This window comes from Terrapene carolina, unplaced genomic scaffold (genome assembly GCF_002925995.2).
Source record: "Terrapene carolina triunguis isolate 2854851 unplaced genomic scaffold, T_m_triunguis-2.0 Scaffold38, whole genome shotgun sequence".
Lineage (NCBI taxonomy): Eukaryota > Metazoa > Chordata > Testudines > Emydidae > Terrapene > Terrapene triunguis.
This window is the reverse complement of record NW_020664389.1, coordinates 2,651,923-2,676,019: the sequence shown is the minus strand read 5'-3', so window position 1 is coordinate 2,676,019 and position 24,097 is coordinate 2,651,923.

Below are 24,097 nucleotides of genomic sequence, written 5' to 3'. Positions count from 1 at the left end.
TTTTTTTTTTTTTTTTTGCTTGGGACGGCAGAAATGCTGGAGCCAGCCCTGCATGTGCCCATGCTGACGATGGGTCCTGCTCGATAACAATCGAAAGCAGAGTGGACCGACACATGATCACTTTCGTCATCTGAGTCAGATGCCACCAGCAGAAGGTTGATTTTCTTTTTTGGTGGTTCGGGTTCTGTAGTTTCTGCATTGGAGTGTTGTTCTTTTAAGACTTCCAAAAACATGCTCTATACCTCATCCCTCTCAGATTTTGGAAAGTACTACCGATTCTTAAACTTTGCGTCAAGTGCTGTAGCTATCTTTCAAAATCTCACATTGGTACCTTCTTTGTGTTTTGTCAAATCTGCAGCAAAAGTGTTCTTAAAACAAACAACATGTGCTGAGTCATCATTCAAGAGTACTATAACATGAAATATATGGAAGAATGAGGGTACAACAGAGCCGGAGACATACAATTCTCCCCCAAGGAGTTCAGTCACAAATTTAATTAACACATTATTTTTTTAACGATCATCATCAACATGGAAGCATATCCTCTGGAATGGTGGCTGGAGCATGAAGGGGCATACGAATGGTTAGCATATCTGGCAAATAAATACCTTGCAGTGCTGGCTACAAAAGTCCCATGTGAATGCCTGTTCTCACTTTCTGGTGACTTTGTAAATAAGAAGTGGGCAACATTATCTCCCGTAAATGTAAACAAACTTGTTTTGTCTTAGCAATTGGCTGAACAAGAAGTAGGACAGAGTGGAAAACTTGTAAAACTTTAGAGCCTACATTGTTTTGTTTTTAGTGCAGTTATGTAACAAAAAAAATACATTTGAAAGTTGTACTTTCACAATAAAGAGATTGCAATACAGTACTTGTATGAGGTGAACTGAAAAATACTATTTCTTTGTTTATCATTTTTACAGTGCAAATATTTGTAATAAAAATAATATAAAGTGAGCACTGTACACTTTGTATTCTGTGTTGCAATTGAAATCCATATATTTGAAAATGTAGGAAAACATCCAAACATATTAAATACATTTCAATTAGTATTCTATTGCTTAACAGTGTGATTAAAACTGATTAATCACGATTAACTTTTTGAGTTAATCGCGTGAGTTAACTGTGATCAATCGATAGCCCTAGTTTTTAAAGTTTTCCATTGTAAATTAATATCAGCTATCTAACTGCCTGAAACCCTAGCCATCATTAATCAGCTGAGTTCCTTTAGGTGCCATGTAAGAAGTAGGTCTTGAAGGAATTTCAAAGAGGAGAAGGGTAATGGCTGCCTAGATCAGTTCTATGCCTAAGGGGTGGAGTAGAGAAAGATGTTTGTGGGAGAAATGGATGAGGTCAGCTAAGGGTGCTATGACACTCAAGGGTGATGCAGTAAAAGATTAGAGCACATAAGTAGGCAGGAGCAAATCTGTGCATTTGAAGGTACAGCAGCTACAAGGGCAGGCTTTGATTGTAAGTCTATCATGTTTTTATCATTTTGTTTGATCAAGAAGTCGTGAATCATCAAATTCAAGAAATGGTAATGCAAAGTACATATTACATTTTTCACATTACCTAAGAAAATAGTGCCCAATGGAAGGAGAAAAGTTGCTGGGTCACTGGGCAATTTTTGTCATGCAACTTCCCAAATATATTAACAAAAGACAAATAATTTAGCTGCCTTCTCTTTCATGGAAAAAAAACACATTGTCATCGGTGTGATAGACAATGTGAGTTCTGCTTCTGTAATAAGCTCTGACAAATATTGACCTTCCCTCACCCCTATCACCTAGTATTTCCAGAATGTGTTTTTCTTAGAATTGGGAACAGTAAAATATTATGTCCCAACCATCAAAGGTTAACCACTAATTGTCTTTGATACTTCCAGTCAATTATGAGCAGTTATGCATCCAAAAGAGGCAGGAAAAAGCTTTTTTCTGGCTGCTGTTAATTTCAAGGAATGCTGCAATTTTTCTTTTTAAATAATTCACTGTTCAGGGGAAACTGGTAATTATTATCCCCCTTCTTTTCTTTTATGATTGTTGAATGTTTCAAGATTAGAATGTCCCTCCTGAAATAGAAAAGTGAACACGAATGAATTGCAATAATACAAAATAAAAAATTGTGATAGGATGAAGTAAAGATAAAAATAAAAATAATGGAAAGGATTCACAATCTCTGATCCCTGGAAGATTAAAAATACAGACAGCACACTCCAAAGAAAGGTATATCTACTGTTTTAGCCACTCTTTGGCAGAAACCTGTGTGACAAAGTTCCTCCTCTATCTTAGAGGGTCCTGCGCTTATTGGCGGATTTTCTTGCCTCAGAGATTCACCATGTGGGTTGGGGAACAGCCCAGAGACCTTCCCCTCTGGAAGAACCCACAGTCCAGGTCAATTGGGAGGTTTGGGGGGAACCCGGGCCCGCCTCTACTCCGGGTTCCAGCCCAGGGCCCTGTGGACTGCAGCTGTCTATAGTGCCTCCTGTAACAGCTGCATGACAGCTACAACTCCCTGGGCTACTTCCCCATGGCCTCCTCCAAACATCTTCCTTAGTCTCACCACAGGACCTTCCTCCTGGTGTCTGATAACGCTTGTGCTCCTCAGTCCTCCAGTAGCTCACTCTCAGCTCCTTGCGCCTCTTGTTCCCAGCTCCTCACACTCGTACCACAAACTGAAGTGCGCTCCTTTTAAAACCTAGGTGCCCTGGTTAGCCTGCCTTAATTGATTCTAGCAGCTTCTTCTTAATTGGCTCCAGGTGTCCTAATTAGCCTGCCTGCCTTAACTGGTCCTAGCAGGTTCCTGATTACTCTAGTGAAGCCCCTTCTCTGGTCACTCAGGGAACAGAAAACTATTCATCCAGTGACCAGTATATTTGCCCTCTACCAGACTCCTGTACCCCACTGGTCTGGGTTTGTCACACCTGATGGAGAGCAAAATATGGATGGTTGGGTATGAAGCACCTTGGATTGTCAATACAGTGTTGCTGTTGCTGTTGTTTACTGACACTGTGGTAATTTTTCTCCCAATCTTTCCTTTTTTTATTTAACTTTTTTCTAACTACCCAGGATCTTTCAGGTTGTTTAGGTCTCTTCGTATTCACAGTATCCTAGAGGGAGACAGACTGCAGTCTCCTCCATGACACAGACCTATATCCAATTGCTTACTTCTTGCCCTTCTTGTTGAAAGGTCAGAGTTGCGTTGCTCTTTCTCTCTCTCTCTCTCTCTGGGCCATACATCAGAGACTCAAACAGAGAAGCTAACCTTAGCTAATGATTTCTGAGATTTGATTCTTGTTGTGTTAAAATTAAATAAAACATTATTTTGGCATGTTTACAGGAACACAGAGAAAATAATACAACAGCATTGTTGCAAGAAATAAATGAGCATAAGTCACTGTTATGGAAATCAGTGCCAGAGTGGCCCTAAACTTAGTTAAGTATTGAAATGTTTACCTGGATCTACACCATGGGATTATCTTGTCTTTTTTTTCTGGTAAAAAGCAACATGACAGATCCTGAAAGAAAAATGCTCACAAAGGCCCCACTCTTGCAAGGTTCAACACACACAGATGGCAATGCCTGTACAAAGCAGCACTGATGCAGCAGTCTGCTTTGTGTATTGCTGTATGGGAGCCAAACTGTCACTCTCCAAGAGGAGACTCTCCTGACTTGTTACACTACTGGTCTTTGATGTCCAGATTATGAATTTACTTATATCAATTATATATTATTGTAACTCTACTGAGTTAAATAGAACTTATTTGTACTGGTATAATTGACATCAGAATTAAACTCCTTGTATCAAAGCTTCCACTCTCACCTGGCATAAACCCAACTCCAATTTATATAAAACTATCAGTATATTTTCCCTTTCACAAACATTTTTTTTATTTAGAAATGCATTCAATTATAACTTTCTGTACCAGAGAGGAGGGGCTAGATTCAGGACATTTGTACCAATCAGGCTGGTGTAAAGGGGCCAGAAATTTGAAAATGTTGCCCTAAATATATAGCAATGAGGTATAAATATAATGGGTTGAATCCTACCCAAGTGTAAATATGCATACATCCATTGAAACCAACAGAGCCATACTTATTCACATTTTGCAAAGGAATACTGTACCCCTTGTTCCTCCAACCAGAACTCTGAAAATTCTACTAAGGCTGGTAAAAAATTGTCCATCTTAAACTGTTTTTGACAGAAAGCTGAGTTTTGATTCATTAGTTCATTGAAAATAGCATGAAAACTGGCATAGTATGTTGTCCCCAAACTGTGATTTTTACTTTTCAGCCAAACAATTTTGGGTTTTGATGTTTCAATGAAAAGTCTGGATTTTCTGTGGAAACTTTTGATGAAAATGAAAAATAAAACATTGTCGTTAACATTTTCCATAGAGAAAAATACCCTAGTTTCTCTAATTTTTGCCATTTCTATGATGAAATATTGTATTCTTCTCTACTTTACATTAGAAAGTCTTATTGCTGGAATGTGTTTTTTAGATTTTTCAACATTTATTTCACCTTTAATATTAAGATAATTCTGGATAATTAAATCCCTCTTCTATTAGTTTCATGGCTGTCTAGGTTCAGTTCTGTAGTTTTCCGGCTGTACTTCAAAATATGGTTTATTATGTAATGTACCTCACACAGACTCTGATTTAGGATGAATAACCTTATCAATAACTTCTTCAATCATTCAAAAATTTGTCATACACAATGCTTCTGATGTACTGGATCTTAGATTTAACTCTGAAGAAGCTTAGAATAAATCACAGTTCTTTCAACAAGTTTAAAGTAAACAACAGGTTGATAAGAAATGCTAAAAAAATCAAAATACATGATTCTGTATTTTTCAAATAAAATATATACTTGCACACTTAATATAAGTGATAAAATCTTCAAGTGAAGATTAAACTATGAACTGTTCAGTGCTACCTGATAATAAAATAACATTTTTCTTCTATAAATTATTGCTCTTGGCACAAACGGTGATGGTTGATAATCCAATACATTCCTATCTGTCTTCAGTGTCTTTATTTCCAGTTTATTTGTGTATTGATCATCTGAATATTATTTGATCTAGTCCAGGGGTCGGCAATGTTTGGCACGCGGCTCGCCAGGATAAGAACCCTGGCGGGCCGGGCCAATTTTATTTACCTGCTGACGCGGCAGGTTCAGCCGATCGCGGCCCCCACTGGCCGTGGTTTGCCGTCCCGGGCCAATGGGGGTGGCGGGAAGCAGCGCGGGCGAGCGATGTGCTGGCCGTGGCTTCTCGCCGCCCCCATTGGCCCGGGACGACGAACCGCGGCCAGTGGGGGCCGCGATCGGCCGAACCTGCCACGTCAGCAGGTAAATAAAACTGGTCCGGCCCGCCAGGGTGCTTACCCTGGCGAGCCGCCTGCCAAACGTTGCCGACCCCTGATCTAGTCTTTGTTTTTTCTCCTTGAATCATTTTTTTTAGGAATTCTCTAATATTTTAAATATCATATTTTCCTTTTTTGTTGTTCAACTATACAAATTATTCTTGCGTAAACCATCTCCCTTTCATCTTAATAAAATCAGTCTCCTTTTTATTAAGATTTTAATTAATGTATTTTAGTTGTTCACTCACTTTAAACATTTTTTCTCAATTTTTCTTTTGGTTTCTGAATAAAGTTTATGTTCTTTCAAAGTAAGCAACATCTTCTAAATCTCTTTGATAATCAGTAACCGAACTAAAAAAATACATTCAGGAGAACTGATGTGAAATTCTACATCTAATCGCTTCCCCCATAAAACTGAAGAAATTAGTAAATGACAACCCTTTAAAATGCACTTATGACACTTTGAGGCACTCAATGAATGCATAGTTCAGGCAGTAATTTAAGACTGTGCAACATAACTATTTGAATTGCATATATATGAAGACTTACTTTAGACTCTGGGTTGGCGTAACTATAGTGACTACTGTCATTATTTTAAAGTATTCTAGATATTTCTCAGAAAGCAGTGAAATCAGTTGCTCAATGAGCAATTTGTTTGTGAGTATCTGAATACCTAGTAGCCTGTCTGAGTCATTTCCTAATGAGGTACCAGTATGGAAGGGGGGGAGGGAAGAGGGGAAATGAGAGAGAGAGAGAAAAAACTTCCTTTTTTAAAAAATGTTTGTGGGGGAGGAGTAAAAATTCTGCCTGGCAGAAGTCTGAGAAGTTTGGGGTTTTGTGAATCATATTTTGAAAGGGATATAGCTCATGCCAAGATCATAATTTATGAGAAGACTCGTGAGACAGAGGCAGGGTGGGGAAGAAATCTCTGGAAAATTTCCTCTGAAAGAAATGGTCAGTTTCCCAATCCCTGCAACTTTTGTGTTGTGAGGGATTCTGCTGCCAGCAAACCTTTCTGAAACCTGCTCCCTACAACAGGCTTCAGGGAAAGGCAATAAATCTTCCCCCGCCCACCCAATGGGTACCTGAATCTAGAGATAATCCCTCTGAATCCAGGGAGGAGTGTATGTTTTAGAGCGGTTTGCTCCTGCATTCAAGAAGACTGGACAAGGAATAAAGTCTAGCCCATTGTTTTAAACAACCATTCTTTATGACAAATTCCTCTTTCTTCCCTGGCATCCACTGCCAAAAGGCCAAATTTCAGAGATGATTGAGGGATGTAAATTGATTGCTACCAAATGAAGCTCGATTACCACTGAAAGCACTGAGACATAGACAGTCTCCCTAAACAGGGAATAAGTATATCCAACTTTGCATTGGCCCCATTAGTACTCTTTCATAGCTTAGAAAAGTGACTATTAACATAAAGCTGTTTACTTAAAGTAAAACAAATGTCAAGTGTAGTGCAAAACCATAGTGAAACAAAGAAAGAGAACAATTTATGGTGCATGCACCAGCACATGTACAATACAGGAACTAGAGTGTGTCAGCAATACAAGGGAAAGAGGGGAAATAATTACTTTGGCAGAAAGGATGGTCTTACGGTTAAGGCACAAGAGTGGACATCAGGACATCTGGGTTAAGTTTCTGGCTCTGCCACAGACTTCCTGAGTGCCCTTGGGCAAGATATTGAGGACACAGCTACAATAAAAATGCTATGTAACCAAAGGTATGCTGGCATTGACCCCAAGTGTAGATGCAGTCTATGCTGACAGATGGTGGTCTTCTTGCCAACATAATAACTCCACCTCCCCAAATAATGTTAGCTAAGCCAACAGAAGCACTCTTCTGTCAGTTTAGTTAAATCTAAACTGGGGTTTCTGGTGACATAGCTATGTTGTCTAGGCTGGGGATATGAATTTTTCACATTCCTACCCAACATAGCTATGCCAGCACAACTTTATAGTGTAGACTGGGCCTTAATTTCTCTCTTCCCTATTTCACGAAAATGGGGCTGGTCCTTTCTCTCTCCCACCCTCAATCTGTTTAGACAATCCACTTGCATCCATATCTCCAGATTCATAGTATGCTTACTGTGTCTCATAAACACTTAGAAGGCAGTTATTTTGAGGATTATTTGGAAGCAATCTAAATATTCAGCTATTAAGATCAAGGAACCATGGATGAAACCCTAGCTCTGTTGAAGTCACTGGCAAAACTCTCCGTTATTGCAATAAAGCCAGGATTTTACCACCATATGTTTACATAGAAGAGGAATGTTTTAATAACTCTGCAATACAGGAGTGGAGTAGCAATAGAGGTTGTTGAGTGATTTCTATTGTAAGACTGACCTTAACCCTGCATCCCAAACTTTCATGGTGTGGAGAGGGGAGCCTCCTTTTTGCATAAAACTTCTTATATGTAGTTTCTGTCTGAAAGAAACTTAAAGGTAGTTGCACAAAGCTGTTCTTGAGTTGCATTAAGAGACTAGAAAAAATAGGGGTCTCTCCCAAATAATACTTTTTAAGGTGCAGATATGGCTGTCTCAGTCTTGCACACTTGGGTAATTCCGCTTCTTACTGAAATAATGAGTTACTGTTCTTTACCTTTTTCTATATAGACTCTATCAGGAACTTTCCTATTTCCCAGCCCTAGCCATTTTCATTTTGTATTTTCTGACCACACTCTTACTTAGTTTCCTTTGTAGTTACATGAAGTCTAGTTGGTAAGCTATACTCTATAGCTACAGGTTGTTTTATTTGAACACACATCCTTACTCACATGATACTTAACTTCTGACTTTCTTTCTTTCTTTTTATGCTCAAGCATGCTGTTTCCTTTCTTTTCCTGCCTTTCTCTGCTCCTTTTAAAACATAATGTTAGTTCATACCCAAAGAATACCTTCTCCATCATATTAACTGTTAAGGAAAATAACAGGACCCTTGTGGGACCCTTGTGGGAAGCCCTAAGAAATGCCTTTGTCATATGTAGAATATTTAGCTTAGTATACTTCTTGAACCTGATTCTCAGTTACTCTATCCCTGCATTTGGAGAAGTTTGGGAGGACTGAGGGGACTGAAGGGAGCTTTAATCCACCTTTGCACTTTGTGTATTCAGGGGATCTTCAGTGACCTGCTCAGTCATCTGTGTAAAGTAGTGCAGCCCTGGAGCTGCAATAACTTATGCTGTGCTTCTAATAGTGCCCCACTGGGCTTTGGAAAGAAGACAATAGCCAGGGTGCATTGCACTCTGGTCACACATCCCAGGGCCTAGAGGCATGGTGATGTAGAGCCCTTATGACAACTCTACACTGACTGTGGGAGAGGCTGTATGCAGGAGGTAGTCTCAAGCGACCATTTCCATCTGCTTTAAGGCTCCTTGATGCTGCTAAGGCCTAATGTAATTGAGAATCAAGTCAATGTTTTTGTAGGAACATATTATATCCTACTAGGTCCAGGAACATACTGTTAACCCCTAAAATTGCATTAACCCTTATTTAATCAGCTCTAAGTTAATGCTCCTTACATAGAGTTAAGATTGATTTAAAGTAGTTACCTAAACTGGAATTTATCAAAGACATCGGAGTTAACACACCCTTGGTCTTATGAAAACTGCTTATGGCATTTTTAAACACAAGTGGTCCGGACCCACTTTATTTCAACTCGAAGATGGCAACTCCATTTGCACAGTGCCTAGAGACTCAAAGGAATTAATGCCACCTATCAAATAATCCACAACAGCTAGGTTTGCGTTGGAAGTGTCCCATACATATACTGATCAGGCCTGGCACTATATAGCTCATGAAATCTGATAAGATCACAGCCTGAGGTGGTATGGCTGCAGGCAATACATACCGCAGGAGTATTATGCTAGCTGGAATCCTGATTTATGTTTTCCTAATGCTGTGAAGTATTGCCTTTTTTTTTGTAACGGTTACATGAAGGAAGGCTCTGGTAGTATGGGAAGAATGAATAAGAGTTTTACTGAATCTCTGTAATTGTGTTTGTAGAATAATTTAATAGAATAGCTAATGGCTACTGATGTAGATAAAATGCACAGTTGTTTTACACTGTCTGCTGTATCACATAATGACTTTTTTGGGTCATGTAACGCCCACTCACTCACAGGCTTATTTATTAAAGGTTGTGTATCTGGGAGCTGTTTAGTTGTCCCCCAGTCCTCCCTCCCCAAAGAAAAAAAATAGATTTGTTTTCGGAAAAAGACAAAGTTAGAAACATTGCAGTGGCTCCTGATCCTTTTTTCTGGTATGCGGCCCTATTCCACAACCCTTGCTCATGTGATGAGCTATCTCATTGTCTTTTCTCTGCCTCCTTTCTGAATGACACTGATGCTTTATGATCTGTCCCCATTGGTCTTTCTCTCATTTCTCTTATTGTAACATAAGATAAAATGTAAGAGAAGAGGACACATAATTCCTCTATATACTTCACTAATGAAGCATTTTTTGGAAGATTGGGTACAATTCTGGGTATCTTTCTCTAGGAAAAAAGTATGGTTTATAAGGAAAATAAAGGATTTTAATGTAGAATCCTTAAAGAAATGAAGAGATATATGAGTGTGCTACTCAAGTACTAAAAGAAAATTAAAGAGGGCAAGACTTACTATAGGTGGGTCATGTATGTATTAGAAATAATTAGAAGACAAATGGGCAAATTAAATTAATGGTTAATTCATATTTTGCTTATGTTTCAGGTCCTCGATGTGAAACTATTCTCTGGTTGCCAATCAATATCTGAAATTCTTCCATCTCCACCTTATAACTGTTCTGGATCATGCATGCTACCTATGAATTTATGGTAAGTCATGGGTTCCCATCCATCATTTTAAAAATATCATTATTCCTATTTTATGTCCCACTTATTTTTAATTGCATCTTATTTAACCTCCCCACTTAAATGGCTATCCCTTTTGTAATGTGTCTGTTTTTTATAAATGTCACTCCTCGTATGGCTCAACTGTTTTGTTTTCAAACTTGGCTTTGTTATATATTTAAAACATTTTGGATCAGATGCGAACTATTCCTCACACCAATGAGATAGTGCTAGCTTGTTTAAATAGTTGACTTTGACCACTGTCCCTAGGAATCTTTAATGCTGGAGAAAGATGGCCCAGCAGCACTATGGCAAGAATAGCTACATTGACTGAAGTTAAGAGATAGGAGCTACTTTTAGGTACGTGATATCAGAAATGTTAAAATGGCTGATTACAATGCTCTTAAAGCAGTTAAACTTGATTCTTGAAACCTCTGTACTTATGATTTGAATTCTGTATTCATGTTTACCATCTTTTTCATATAATAAATCCTCAAACCTTTACACCCTATTCCTTTCTCATCTTGCCTAATTGGGACTTTCTATTTGGCAATACTAAGATTCTCTGATCCAGAGTCTGCAGTAATAAAAATGTGGCCTGCTTAACATGAATGGTATTAATTTGACATACCAGCTGCTAAAATGGCCAATTAGAGCTTAAAACCAGGATTTGGGGATTGCTGTATAACGTTAACTTTTTATTATCTATATATTTAGTTATGAGTTTGGTTTTTGAAAATATCATAGTTTAAATTAACATTTTTGCCAGAGCACTCAGCCAAGCAATGATGTTATTCTTCACTAGCCTACAGATACATATAAAAACAAAAACATATACATTTATTTAAAGAGGATGATATTCAGGATTTTCAACAAGAAAGTGGGTAAAGTGAAAAAAGTCCTTTTTTTGATGTTTGAAATTTCCTGTCTTATGAACAGAGAAGCCCCTCCTTTGAACTTTTGGTGGTAAGACAAAATGGAGCCAGTTTCCATCCCTGATCATGACTCCAAAACATGACTGAGGAGGTTTTGAAAGAACAAAAAGTGGCTTGGATTTGGGTCCCAATTTTTATGAACCTCCAAAGTTGGTCATGGTAAAGAGCAAAAATAATTTAATTAGATTTGTTAATCAAACATTAAAAAAACCTGTGGTCGACTTGATCTTTTATTTATTAATTTAATTTAATTTAATTTTGCTGCCTATTCTTAAAGCTGGAGTTGTAGCCTGACTTTTCTCTTTCTCCTGACTACTGTAACTTCTACTGAAATTACAGAAGAAAGTGTATATCCTAAAACTTAAATTCATATCATTACATCATGCCAATTACATTGCATACCTTTTAATTTAGAAAGGAAAGAAGACAGAAATCATGAGCAGTAGAACTCCTTGAACATAGAGAGTAACTGAAGTAAGGTAAATTGGGCTGGCACTGAAAATCTATGTTGGCAAGAGGACATAATCAGAAGGGACTAAGTCTAAAGAATAGAATGATGATATAACCAAGTGTAAATAAGTCTCTTTCTCTCGCGTATTGGGTCTTTGGAGTCAGAAACCAAAATCTGTGGCAGCATGATAAGTGCACATTGCATGAAGGAGATGAGCATCTAAATACAGGGGAAATGACAGCAGTAAAAATGAAACAGCAAACATCAGACAGAGAATAAAAATCTGGGGGGGAAAATTACTGGAGTAGCATTATATGCCTAAAAATTAGACAAAAGTGAGGAGAGGGGCAGGAATGCCCACCAGAAGTGGCAGGGGGTGAGAACAAACACATTTGGAACATACTGTTGCTTTTTAGGGACATCACATCTTTCTCTGAATTTGAATACATTTTTTTTGCTATTTCAAGCATTTACAGTGAAAGGTCATACAAGTGTCTCTCAGCCCAGTTGTGAGGGACACAAGTCTAACATTTCCATTGTAAATAAAGAATGAGTGCTAAACTGTTCTGTATAAGTGGGCACAGGGCATGTCTACACTGCCCCACATTTTGAACTAAGGCGGTGTATGAATAGCAGTGAGCACCAGAGTGCTGTGCTCTCTCTCTTCTGTGTGGACACTGTGTTTGAAGAGAACGACACTAGTGCAAACGCGGGACCTTTAAGTTCATGCCTCCAGCATCCACATAGGGGAGTTCACACCCATCCCCTATAGCCTAAATGGTGGGGAAGTATAGACATGCCTACAGCTCCCTTGAATGAGCAGTTTTCACCCATGAGGAAGGTGAGAATGGCTGTACTCCAAGAGAATTAGCACGGTGAAATTGTCTGTGGTCCTCTAGAGGTCCCTCCCAGTCCTACGATTCTATAATTCTGTACAACAGGAAAGTGACATGTTGCTAACAATAGTTGTCAGCAATGGGTCCCCCTGAACTGTTGTAGAAAATAGTATAAATGCTATCATAGATTAGATTTAAAAGTTTTAAAACTCATTTAAACAGTAGATCAGGAGGACCTGTTGCTGACAGCCTTTCTCAGGTCAGTTTTCTAGTGTAGAGGGGTATCCACACCAGGAAAAAAGGTGGTATGTGGCTTTTTTAACCACATGTTAACTATCACGTGGCAAAGTTCTAGTATGAACCAGGCATTTGTAGTTTGAACATAATAGCAGGTTGATATGTGGTTTAAAACTACAAATGCCTTGTCCACACTAAGCAAACAGGGTAACTACATAACATGGTAACAAAGAAATAAACACTTTTTTCTTAGTAAATACAAAGCCTTAGAGTAGAATGAAACTTTACTGTAAACCAAGTGAAATGTCACTCAAAGGTTTGTCTACTCAACAGCACTATACAGAGTGGGCTGAAATTTTTTCATTGAAACCTCTCGGTTGATTTTATTGAATGGAAAATGCCTTTTTGGCCAAAAGAGAATTTTTTACAAAAAACCTTAGGTGAGCGCTGTGGGTTTTTTTAATTTTTATTTCTAATGAAAGTGTTCACATTTTCAGCATGTGAATAGTCCCACTATGACCCCTCTGGCTTGTGCCACAAGCTCTTGATACTTTCTTGGGGCATCCAGAACTGTAAATCAGCCTATTACCCCTCTGCCATAGCAAAAGATGGAAATGTTGGTGCTAAACTATGTGACAGCTCCCTGCCACCCCAATCTATTGGCCAAACAAACTAACTTCCCAGGACTCCGCAAGCCCTTACTTTCACTTCTAGGTGACGCTCTGTGCCCTCACTTCCCAAGGCCCCGGGAAGAGCATTCCTCTGCATTACCCCACCCTGTCACTGGACACTCATGGAAATTACTAAGTCTGCTGTCTCCAGAGAAACCATACACACACACAGCAGTCTGTTGGCTCCTCTTAAATGGACACTTAGGTATAACAGCATGAAAATGAATGTATAATGCAATACGAATAAGAACAGATTTATTAATGAAGAACAGAGATTTAAGTGATACTAAGCAGAGATAACAGAAACAGAAAATGGTTACAAATAGACCAAAAGTATAATGATGCTTTCTAGTGACTAAAACTTAACAGGCTATAATCCTTGGCTAAGGCAGCTTTCTCACGTACAGCCACTTCTTAGCATCACCAATGCACATGGCTGGGGATCCACTGTTCATAAATGCAAAGAGTGCTGACCTCTTTGTTCCCTCAATGATGTATGACAAAAATGTATTTTTGCTTTTCCTTATATTCCTCATAGTTTATTGTCTTGGGCACCAGAGTCAGGATGAACCCCTAGGGTTCTGACTCCAATGTCTTCACGTATTGATTGCACATGCTCTTAGATTAAGTTGTTCCTCCTGATTACCTTGGACGCAAATGAACTCCTATGATCTCTGCCATCACCATGCTCACCTTACATTAGAGATAAGATAACTATCCTCCCTCTTGTCTGGAAGAAAACCTGTGTCTCCCTTTGCTTGGTTACAGATTTTAAAGCATGCTGTCGATAAGAATCCATAATTCCTTATATAGTGTTAATACAATGCACGTCACAATGACATTGATGAACAATGTGTTGCTGGCTTTCATTTGATATCTTACACAATATTCTTTATAGATAAAGATCGTGACAGCAATTGTTAGGTGTAGTGAGCTTGTCAGGTTTGATAGGAGTTGCTGTTGGTAAACTTTTGCAACTTTTATGTTGAAGTGCTCCCAGTTAATTTTAAATTGTTAAGGATAAGGGTGCAATAAAGGCAACTTAGCTTTCATGTCTGAGGTTGGTTATAGAAAATATATTTAGTAGAGGACCACCAGGTGACACTCTGAATGATACAACTAAACTTTATGCAAAAGAAAAATGATTAGTTAAGCAATCTGGCAAGTAATTAACACTTAAACATGATAATTATCCTTAGATTCAAAGATGGAAAGGTGTATAAATTTGTGATCAGTCCATTGATGACAGAGTGAAATACAGCCTGATAATCCTATACTACTCATCAGCATCCTTTTGATGTTAATTGGACCTCTCCTGCAATTTAGAAAGACTATTCTTTTTATAATCCATTATAATTAACATTAAACTGCCCCTCACAATAAGTGTATTTCTGCCACCTCCTTACTGGCTCTTTACATTACACATTATTTAAATTAACATCTGCACCAACGTCTTTCCCATACTATCACTATAGATAGCATTTTAATAAAACATTTACAATTCCCAGAAATACTCGCTAAAAACCTTGCTTAAACCAATTATAACCAGAACATAGCAGCAAGAGAACTTTGGGTCATTTCCTTGCTCACTTGTTTTCCTGCCTTACTATCTCCAACTTACCTCTAACTTCTACTCACACTAACAAACTCATTTGCCCATCCTTCTTTACACTTATGCTAACTTTAGGCCAAAGTCTAATTTCTACTTCACATATTTTATAGGCTACATGTTACAGGACATTGAATCCTTTGCCAGTGGGCATTGAGGGGCTCTTAGGTCACAAAGTGATAGACAGCATTGAAGAGGTTGCTATTACTTAGAACAGCCCCTTAGGTTGCCTGTTTTATTCTAGAGGACCTTTCAGCTCTTGCAGCAGATCGGAATCTGCTTAAATCTATCTTTGTCTTCGCCTCCCATGGGCTGTGCTTTCTGTGATGTACCTCCTGAATAATAACTATTTAGCATTTACTATTATTTTAAAAGGCTGCAGTGCCATTTTTAATTCAAAACCGAATGGCTCAGAAACCTGGGAGATTTATTTATTTATTTTGCACTATAGGAGCGATTCATCTGTAAGCTAAATTAATTTGAAAACAAAACCAAAACCCCCTTAGCTAATTAATCTCAAATTTAAATGAACAAAAATAATTTTCTTACTTACAGTTCCTGTGCAAATGTCAACTGAAATGATTTGAAAATGGCCATACTATTGTATAAAACTCCAATACAATCCTGCAGAAAGCAGGCAACAACAACAAGACAATTCCAATTATTTATAGCTTTTGTGTGTGTGTACGTCTATTCTTCATGCTGGATGAATTTTATAACAGGATTCAGCATGTTGCATCTTAACGATCCCAGAAAATAACATTTTGGCATAAAAAGTTAACAATTTGAACAGACAGTTAGCTACTAAACCCATAATATATAGCACCATGTCGCTTTTTCAAAGAAATATATGTCAGGTATTTTACAAGCTGTAAAACCTTGTCGGGGTCGGGATGAAGCTATGGAGACCTTTATGTTTAACTGTAAATTGGAAAATAATATATAACACACCTCTGGGAAGGACTTTGATTTCAACAGGTAAATTATGACATTTGAATCTTTTAATGAAACCTGAGAATATTTTTTCTTTAATTTTTAATTCTTAATTTGAATTACTTTTTGATCTTGACTAAAATCTAGTAAACATAAACTCTCTGGAAGGGCTCTTTACACAGGAGATGAAAGAAAAAACAATAAAATGTGCTCAGTATAATTTATCCACTGTAACTTAATTTAACATAACATAAACCAAATTCAGCACTGATGTAAGCTGGAACACATATACTGGAGCCAGTAGATGTGGAGCATAGGTGTGGTCAAAAATTTTCCAGTGGAATGTTTCTCCTGTTGAAAATGCCATTTTGACAAAACCAAAACTTTGGCAGCACAAGCATATTTAGATGCAATTTCATTTAGAGAAAAAAAAGTTGAAGGAAAAACATGTTGGTAAGGTATAAACACAGTTTTGACATTTTGGAATGGAAAGTTCTGATTTCTCATTTTGAGATAAATTTTGAAACAAGTCATTTTATATTATGAAGTATAAAAAAATGAAATGTTGAAATTGAAATGAAATGTTCTTCTTTTATCAAATCAAAACATTTCTGTTGACCCCAATAAAAAAAAACATTTTGTGGCAAATTTTTGAACTGTTGTTTGTTTTCATTCCTGTGTGGAATGAAAACAAATTTTGAAACTGTGGCATTTCCCATAAAATGGAAATTCTGGTCACCATACAGCTCTAGTGGAACAGTGTGTTGTGTTAGGATGTAGGGGTGTGACTGCAGAGGTTAAAGGGTCGCCCTCCATATTGGAGGGCAGGGCCTGGATTGCAAGAATGGAGAATGTGAACAGCAGGCTTTCATTTCTCTTGTGTTAGTTATGTTATCTTTACACAACAATAATTTAGTTTTTAAACACATAGTCATGTTGCTTTAATGCAAAGAATGCCATACTAGAATTGTCCCCAGACACCAACCTCTGTCTATCGCTATAATGTATCATTCTGTGCTGATCTTGTGTGAACCACTCCAAATTGGGTTTGAAAATGTTTGTGTATAGATCCCGATTTTCCATAAGTTTCATATCTAAACCAACCAAGCTTTATATGGTTTATTCTTATTGTGAACATATCAAAAAGGTTTCCTCTTCTTTCTCAAAGGCTTTCCCTCAACCCAGTCAGCTGTATCTTCCTCTGCATACATCTGTGCTTCTTCTTAAGACTTTTGTCTGCCAGTTATGCTCCTCTCAACTCCTTTCTGTCACTTGTGATCTAATAAAGGGGAGGCAGTGTGGATAGATTACTGTATTGGGTTTCAAAAAGTCCTGGGTTTCATTCCTATTTCCGCTGCTAGCCTGCCAGTTCACCTTGGGCAAGCCATTTCACCTACCTTTTCCTCAGTTTCCCCATCTGTAAAATGGGGTTCATGATACAAACCTCCTTTGTAAAAGTAATTTGAGATCTAATAATGCAAAGTGCTATATAAGAGCTACATATTATTGTTAATATACTGAAATAAGCTAAGAGGAGCAAGCCCTGCCAGTTGATGGACAGCAAAAATATTATGCTCTTCATTCACTGTCAGGAAGCTGACTGTGAGAACAGAAATGTTGTTTTCTTAGAACTTCGCACATTCTGGAGTATATTTGTTAGCAGCTGGCCTTCACAGCTGCTGATGGTATCAGTCTCTATTAAGTGTATTTCTTAAGCATTTTCAAGTGAGCTGCTATTCCTATTCAGCAGTCAAAATAACAGATAATCCTAGAAATGGCTGGTACATGCTCATTTGCTTTTACAGGACTGCATTTGAACATATATGCTTTGGCCACACTTTGTCTCTCTCCTCGTCACCTCCACATTTTCGCCTCTTTAAAAGTGCTTATTTTAGTGTCATGATACAGGTTTATTCTGTAACCTGCAGGATTAGGCTTTAACTGTGGTGGCTCAGAAAGTCAGAATTTCTTTAGTGGCAAGTGTCCTGGGTTGAGAAAGTGACTGATTGCAGCCAGCAGTTTACCATCTATTGACCAGCATGCTTTGGACTTCTGTCTCTTGCCTGTCACGGCACTTTGGCCCACCAAGCATACAGGGCTTGATGTAATAAAATTCAATGCAGAAAAAGGTGTTGATCAAATAGGTGATATCACAGTTAAAAACTAGCCTGGCTCTGTTTCAAATTTTTGAAAAATTAGTTTTTAAATTAATGTGTTTTTTTTAATACAAAATATGATTTGAAATACTGTGCCGTGTTTTTTTCAGTGCTTCTTGTCCTACTTCCCTTGACAAAACCAAGACAGATATCTCTATCTAAATTGTCACTGGCTTCAAGGAGGTCTTAGACTGAGAGGAAAATTATGTGTTTCCGTCATATGAAATGTATTTCATGAATGTATTCCATTCACATGCTATACAATCTCACAGAACATCCTCCTAATGTCTATCAATGTGTCTATTATAAACCAGTTCAGAGTTCATTCACTAGAAATAATAATAAAGCGAAGTTCATCCAAACAAGAATGAATTATAGAAGCCACTTGGTGTCTAAAACAAGTAATTATTGCATATTTTCAGTGGGGTTCTTTTCATTAATAAATCTGTCTGCATCATTTAGCTCAGAAAGTACTTGGTTTCACTTTTAAGTGCAAATATAATTTGCTGGCTCTACTATCCTATATTTTGCACTCAGACTTTTAAGTGAAAGTCTTATTTTAAGAAAACTTACTTTTTAATCAAACTTCCTAAGTCAAGTCTGTTTGGAGGCAACATGTCAGTTTTCTTCAATACCATGGTGGTGGTGGTGGTCTAACAGCTTCCATTATTTGTACAACATGAAGGAATCGTAGCATTTTAATGATAAAAGCTTGTGGGGTTTCTTTTAAATGTGTAGCATTGGAGAACACCCTGTTGGTTCTTTAAAGTTCAGAAAGCCTTTCAGGTATTATAATTAATTATTTTGGAATTAAATTATCCACAGAGGAGAGTGGATCACTTCCTTCTGTTCCTGCATGGAAATAAGAATCTTTAGATTAATTCTTTTATTTCTCTCCTCTTGTTTCTCTCTTCAAGGAGCTTTCTAGAATTTTCACACTGTGGGTATATTGAGCATTGTTCATTTCTCTCCAGGAGAGCATTAATTTCCTTACAAAGGAGTTAAAACGAAAGGTTATATGATGGAGGAAGTGTGGCTTAAAATTAGTAGATTTTTCTAGAGCTGAAAGCAAAATATTTTTGGAAACGTATCAGTTTTGATGCAACTTCATTTTGGTAATGCCTGACACAAAGCATTTTGATAATGTCAGAACATGCCATTTCAACATTTTCAGAATGGAATGTTTTGATTTGTTTTGAAATGTCTTTAAAAGATTTTTATTTTATAGTATTGAAAAATTAAAACTAAGAAGTAAAAATTAGAACAAAACATTAAAATGTTATAACAAAATGTTTTGATTGGCATAAAACATATTTTTTTCAGGATTTAATTTCATAGGAAATTTTTGAAATGATTGTTTTTAACAGAAAAACTTTTTCAAATTCAAAATTTCCCATGAAACTGAAAAGCCAGCTCCAGATGTTTGCACAGCAATTTAGGGATAGTTAGAGTCTGTCTATACTGCACATTCAAACATGTTGGAAAAACCTGATTATATCCTAGCTGATGGCCAACATGGTTGTGAGCAGGCATATTTCCCAGCCTGATGTAAAAACACATTCCAAAATGTGGAAAGTGCAAATTCATCCTCTTTATTATATCTGTAACAAAAAAGAACTTACGATAAAACACAAAATCCATCCTTATCCATCTCCCTAGGATTAGCTGTTTCTAGGACTACTCATGTCACATTCTAAGTTCTCTGTCTGAAAAGCCTCTCCCCATTTCCTATAGCTAAGTGTGGTATTGAGTCACTTGCGTCTGTGAATCAGCAGAATCCATTTAATGTTTTCCAAACAAGAATACACCTGCTAACTAGGTGCAGGACCACCCAGAGGATTCAGGGGGCCTGGAGCAAAGCGGGGGAGCTGCGACGCTTGTACTCACCCAACTCTACGTCTTCGGCAGCACTGAAGGGCCCCCCGCTGCCGAAATGCCGCCGAAGACCCGGACCGCCACCGGGCCAGGGCTCGTGGGGCCCCTGCGGGGCCTGGGGCAAATTGCCCCACTTGCCCCCCTCTGGGTGGTCCTGACTAGGTGCAAGGTATTTCAGGCAAACTACTGTGTATACAATGGTGAAGTCACTGATCTGTTTTGCAATGTGTCTGGGATGTATTTGTGCGTAACTTATTGCTTCATCCATCAACCTTCCCCATTGCTCAGAACCTTGATACAGAGGAAGGCTTAGAGGGAAAGGGAGCTGTGAGGATGCAGCACAGTTGGTAGGCACCTTTCAGTGGTTGTTCTTCCTAGAGAGGAAGGATGGGCCAGTGATTAGTGCTAGTCGGGGATTTAGGAGATCAGTTTTCAATCCCCTGCTCTGCCACAGACTTCCTGTGTGACCTTATGCAAGTCATTTTGTCTCTTTATGCCACAGTTCCCCAAATAATAGCACTTCTCTACTTCATGGGGTGTTATGCGGATAAATACATTAGGTTGTGAGGCATTCCAATACTATGGTAAAGTGTGTGTGTATCGGGTGGGGAGGGGTGGGGTGGCATATAAATTCCTAAGGAAAAGTATCCCCGAATTGTATGAAAGTCCTGGATTCTTAACTTACATGCACATGAACTGTAATAAAGCACTGGTCCAAACTGAATCGTGACATTCAGTGAAAAATGGGTAAATTATGACCACTTAAAGTACATAATCTCCTTTAAGGACAAATGTAGTTTAGGTCCATTTGGTACTGAATGTTTTAATGTAGTGCTGTTTGACAAGTTTGTATAGATTAACTTCTTAAAGATTCTATCCTTATGGCTTTGCAAAGGAAGACCATCACTGGAATGATGATGCATATAATTAGAAGCTGTGAGTTACAAGATTCAGCATACATGGTGTGTTAGGGCAAACTGAAGCTAATAGCTGTATCCAGGGAAAAGAAAGAAGAAAAAAAAGTTGATAGGGGCTTTATATAGCATAATGTGGCACTTGACAAATTATAGGTTGTGTACTTAATTATGTAAATAAAAAACCTCTGCAGGAGTGTAATCACATGATTCCCCAGGGTGTAAATTAGAAAATGAATAAAAGGATAATTATGAGTGCAATATGCACTGTTTACCAGTCTGAATGTCTATCGTTTCCCAACCATCTAATTATATTTCATGTTTTGCACTGAGTAAAAGTAATTTCACAAATTTGTTTTGAATAGTTAATAAGTAGTTCTAGATCGACAAACCACTGAGTTCTAAAGACGCTGTGCTGTACCCCATTTTTTTTCACTTTACATTTTTAACGAATAGCTTCTGATTATTTCAGTCAAATAGAAGGCAAACAATGAAGCAAACACTCAGAAAAAAATAAATGATTTTTTAAGTATAAAATTCTAAGAGAAGCAAAAATTATTATATAGAGTTACAATGGTTACGGGCCAATGGACTTGGTCAAATATTATAGGCTGAGCATGCAATTCAGCAACTGTTGCCCCTACTGTATTTGTACTTAATAAAACATTTTATTTCAAATATTTCATATCTGATGTATATTTTGTCAACATTCAACCAGGTCTATAGCTAGTTGAATGCTATTAATCTAATAAATTATTCAATAAATAAGACTAAAATTAATCAAATTATTTGGTGAATATATTAAGCCTTTCACTAGATTTTCTAACTAAACAACTGGAGTGAAAATCAGTAAAATTTAGTTTCCAATTGGTTTGGGAAATAAAATTGAATCTACTGATATTCTGAGGTTTATAAAACCATACATTTACTTTCTTCTCATAGTGTCTGTTTACACTTACCATGGTGTGTAGAGTACAGATACTGCGTGCCCAGCTAGTATGGGTATGAATAGTACTGTAAACAGTGAGTCACTGCTTAGCCAAGTAGAGTAGAATATAATGCCCAACACACCTGAAACCTAGTGATGTACTCTACACAGCTATGTGGCTAAGCAGTGCATCCCATGTCTACACTACTAAAAATACTATTTTTAGTAGTGTAGTATCTCCCAGATGCCAGAATGTTTCACTCTGGCGTGTATCTACATGTGGACAAAGCCTGCCTTACCTGAAGCATGTAGTTACACATGTAGAGTCTGTAATTTCCAAGCCACTGTACATGCAGACAGGGCCATAGTGATTTGTCTAATGCAGTGGTTCCCAGACTGTAGATTGTGACCCCAAATGGAGTTGTGCCATAAGCAAATGGGGTCACAGGTCCAATTGGCCAGATTTGGCCTCTGAGACTATGCTGTCTGTCCCTGAATGCATCCAGACCTGCTCAACAAATGCCGCACCAGGAGGCCGCCTTTTTGATCTACAAAAGAACGGCCTCTGCAAAGCCTGGCCTTGCACATACAATGTGTGTGAGGTCCCATTGTGCAGAGACTGACGTTTTGTAGATCAAAATGACAGCCTCTTGGAACAGTGTTTGTGGAGCAGGTCCAGACATGTTGACTGTGCAGAGGTGGCTGTATGGATGCCAATTTGGCCATTTTCACCATCTGGCTGTGCAAGCATTCAGCTATGGGACCTGAATCCAGACGATCCTTATCTGTGGGCAGCAGCTTTATCAACAAAGCATCCTCTCTGATTGAGCTAATAGGAGCCTGTGATAGCCTTTTTCTGAGATGGGAATCTGCAGTGGCATGTAAGCTCCTTAAAGCAGGGCCCATATCTTCTTTTATCCCAGATTGAGTACCCCGTTGGCACTCAGTGAAGAATCATCATAAGTCACTGTCTCTGTGCTGCCCTAGTATCACCACACAGGGTCTTCCTAAGTCCTGGCCTCATTAGCTTAATATTGAATTCCTCTCATTTGTGATGAGAGGCACAATGGATTTATTTTTATGCAGATTATCTGCTTCAACCTCCAGCAGTGAGTCTAGTGATCCAGTTATGAACAAAAACCAAGAGTCCAAGAAACGTGCTCACATATATGAAAATAATTTATTTGAGTATAGCTTCACCTGGGTTTTGATGAAGAATAAAGTAAGGTGAAAATGCCTGCTCTGCCACATGGTGTTATCTAGCAAAATCATGAAGCCTAATAAACTTAAACAACCCTTGGAAACCTTTCACAAGGAACAACCAGGAAAACCAAGGACACTTTTCCAATGCCGGAAATAACTTTTGTATCAACAGCTGCAATTCAAGAGAATCATGTCCATCTCTGATCAAGCTCAAAAGGCATCATTTGAGGTGAGTTATTGCAACACAAAGGCCAAGAAGCCTCACACAATTGGAGAGACTGATTTTGCCAGCTACAATCATTATGGTGAATGTAATGTGTGGGGAAATCAAAGCAGACAAACTCAAAGCCATATTGTTCTCCAACAACACAGTGAAGTAAAGGATTGAGGTGATAGCAGACAATCAGAAAAACAAACTGGTGGAGAGTCTAAAAAACATATATGCTTTTGCTCTTCAAGTTGATGTGAGCACTAAGGGCATGTTGTACATATCTTGGCTTTTGTAAAATATATATGGGAGGGTGGAATTCTCCAAGATACTCTGTTCTGATTCCCTCTTCCAGAACATGAGATGGCACAGGAAATGTTCTATGTGCTAAATGGCTATGTGCAAGATAAAAATATGCCATGTCATTGCATCTTTTGCACAGATGGAGCGCCATTTATGGCAGGCCATAAATCAGGTTTACATGCCTTGGTAAAGGAAGTTGCTTCCTCTACTGTGTGATGGACTCAATGCATGATTCACAGAGAACAACTGGCACCTAACACTCTGAGACCAGAGCTAAGTGAAGTTTTGAAGCAGGTCTCAACTATTGTGAACTGCATCATGACTCAGCCTCTTCGTGTGCATCTGTTTTGAAGACTGTGTAAGGAAATGGGATCCAGTCATGATGTGGTGGTGTTGCACACTGAAGCTCATTGACTCTCAAAAGGAAAAGTACTGGGATGATGTTTTGAAATGAGAGAAGAGCTGTGTGCCTATGCAGTGGACTGCAAAAAGAGTGAATTTGTTGATTTTCTACTTTACTAAAGGAAGATATGTCATCTTGCCTATGTCAGACATATTTGGGTAACTGAACAGACTGAATACAGGTGTGCAAGGAAAGAACACTCACAACCTTCAGCTCAGTGATTGAATCACAGAATTCATGA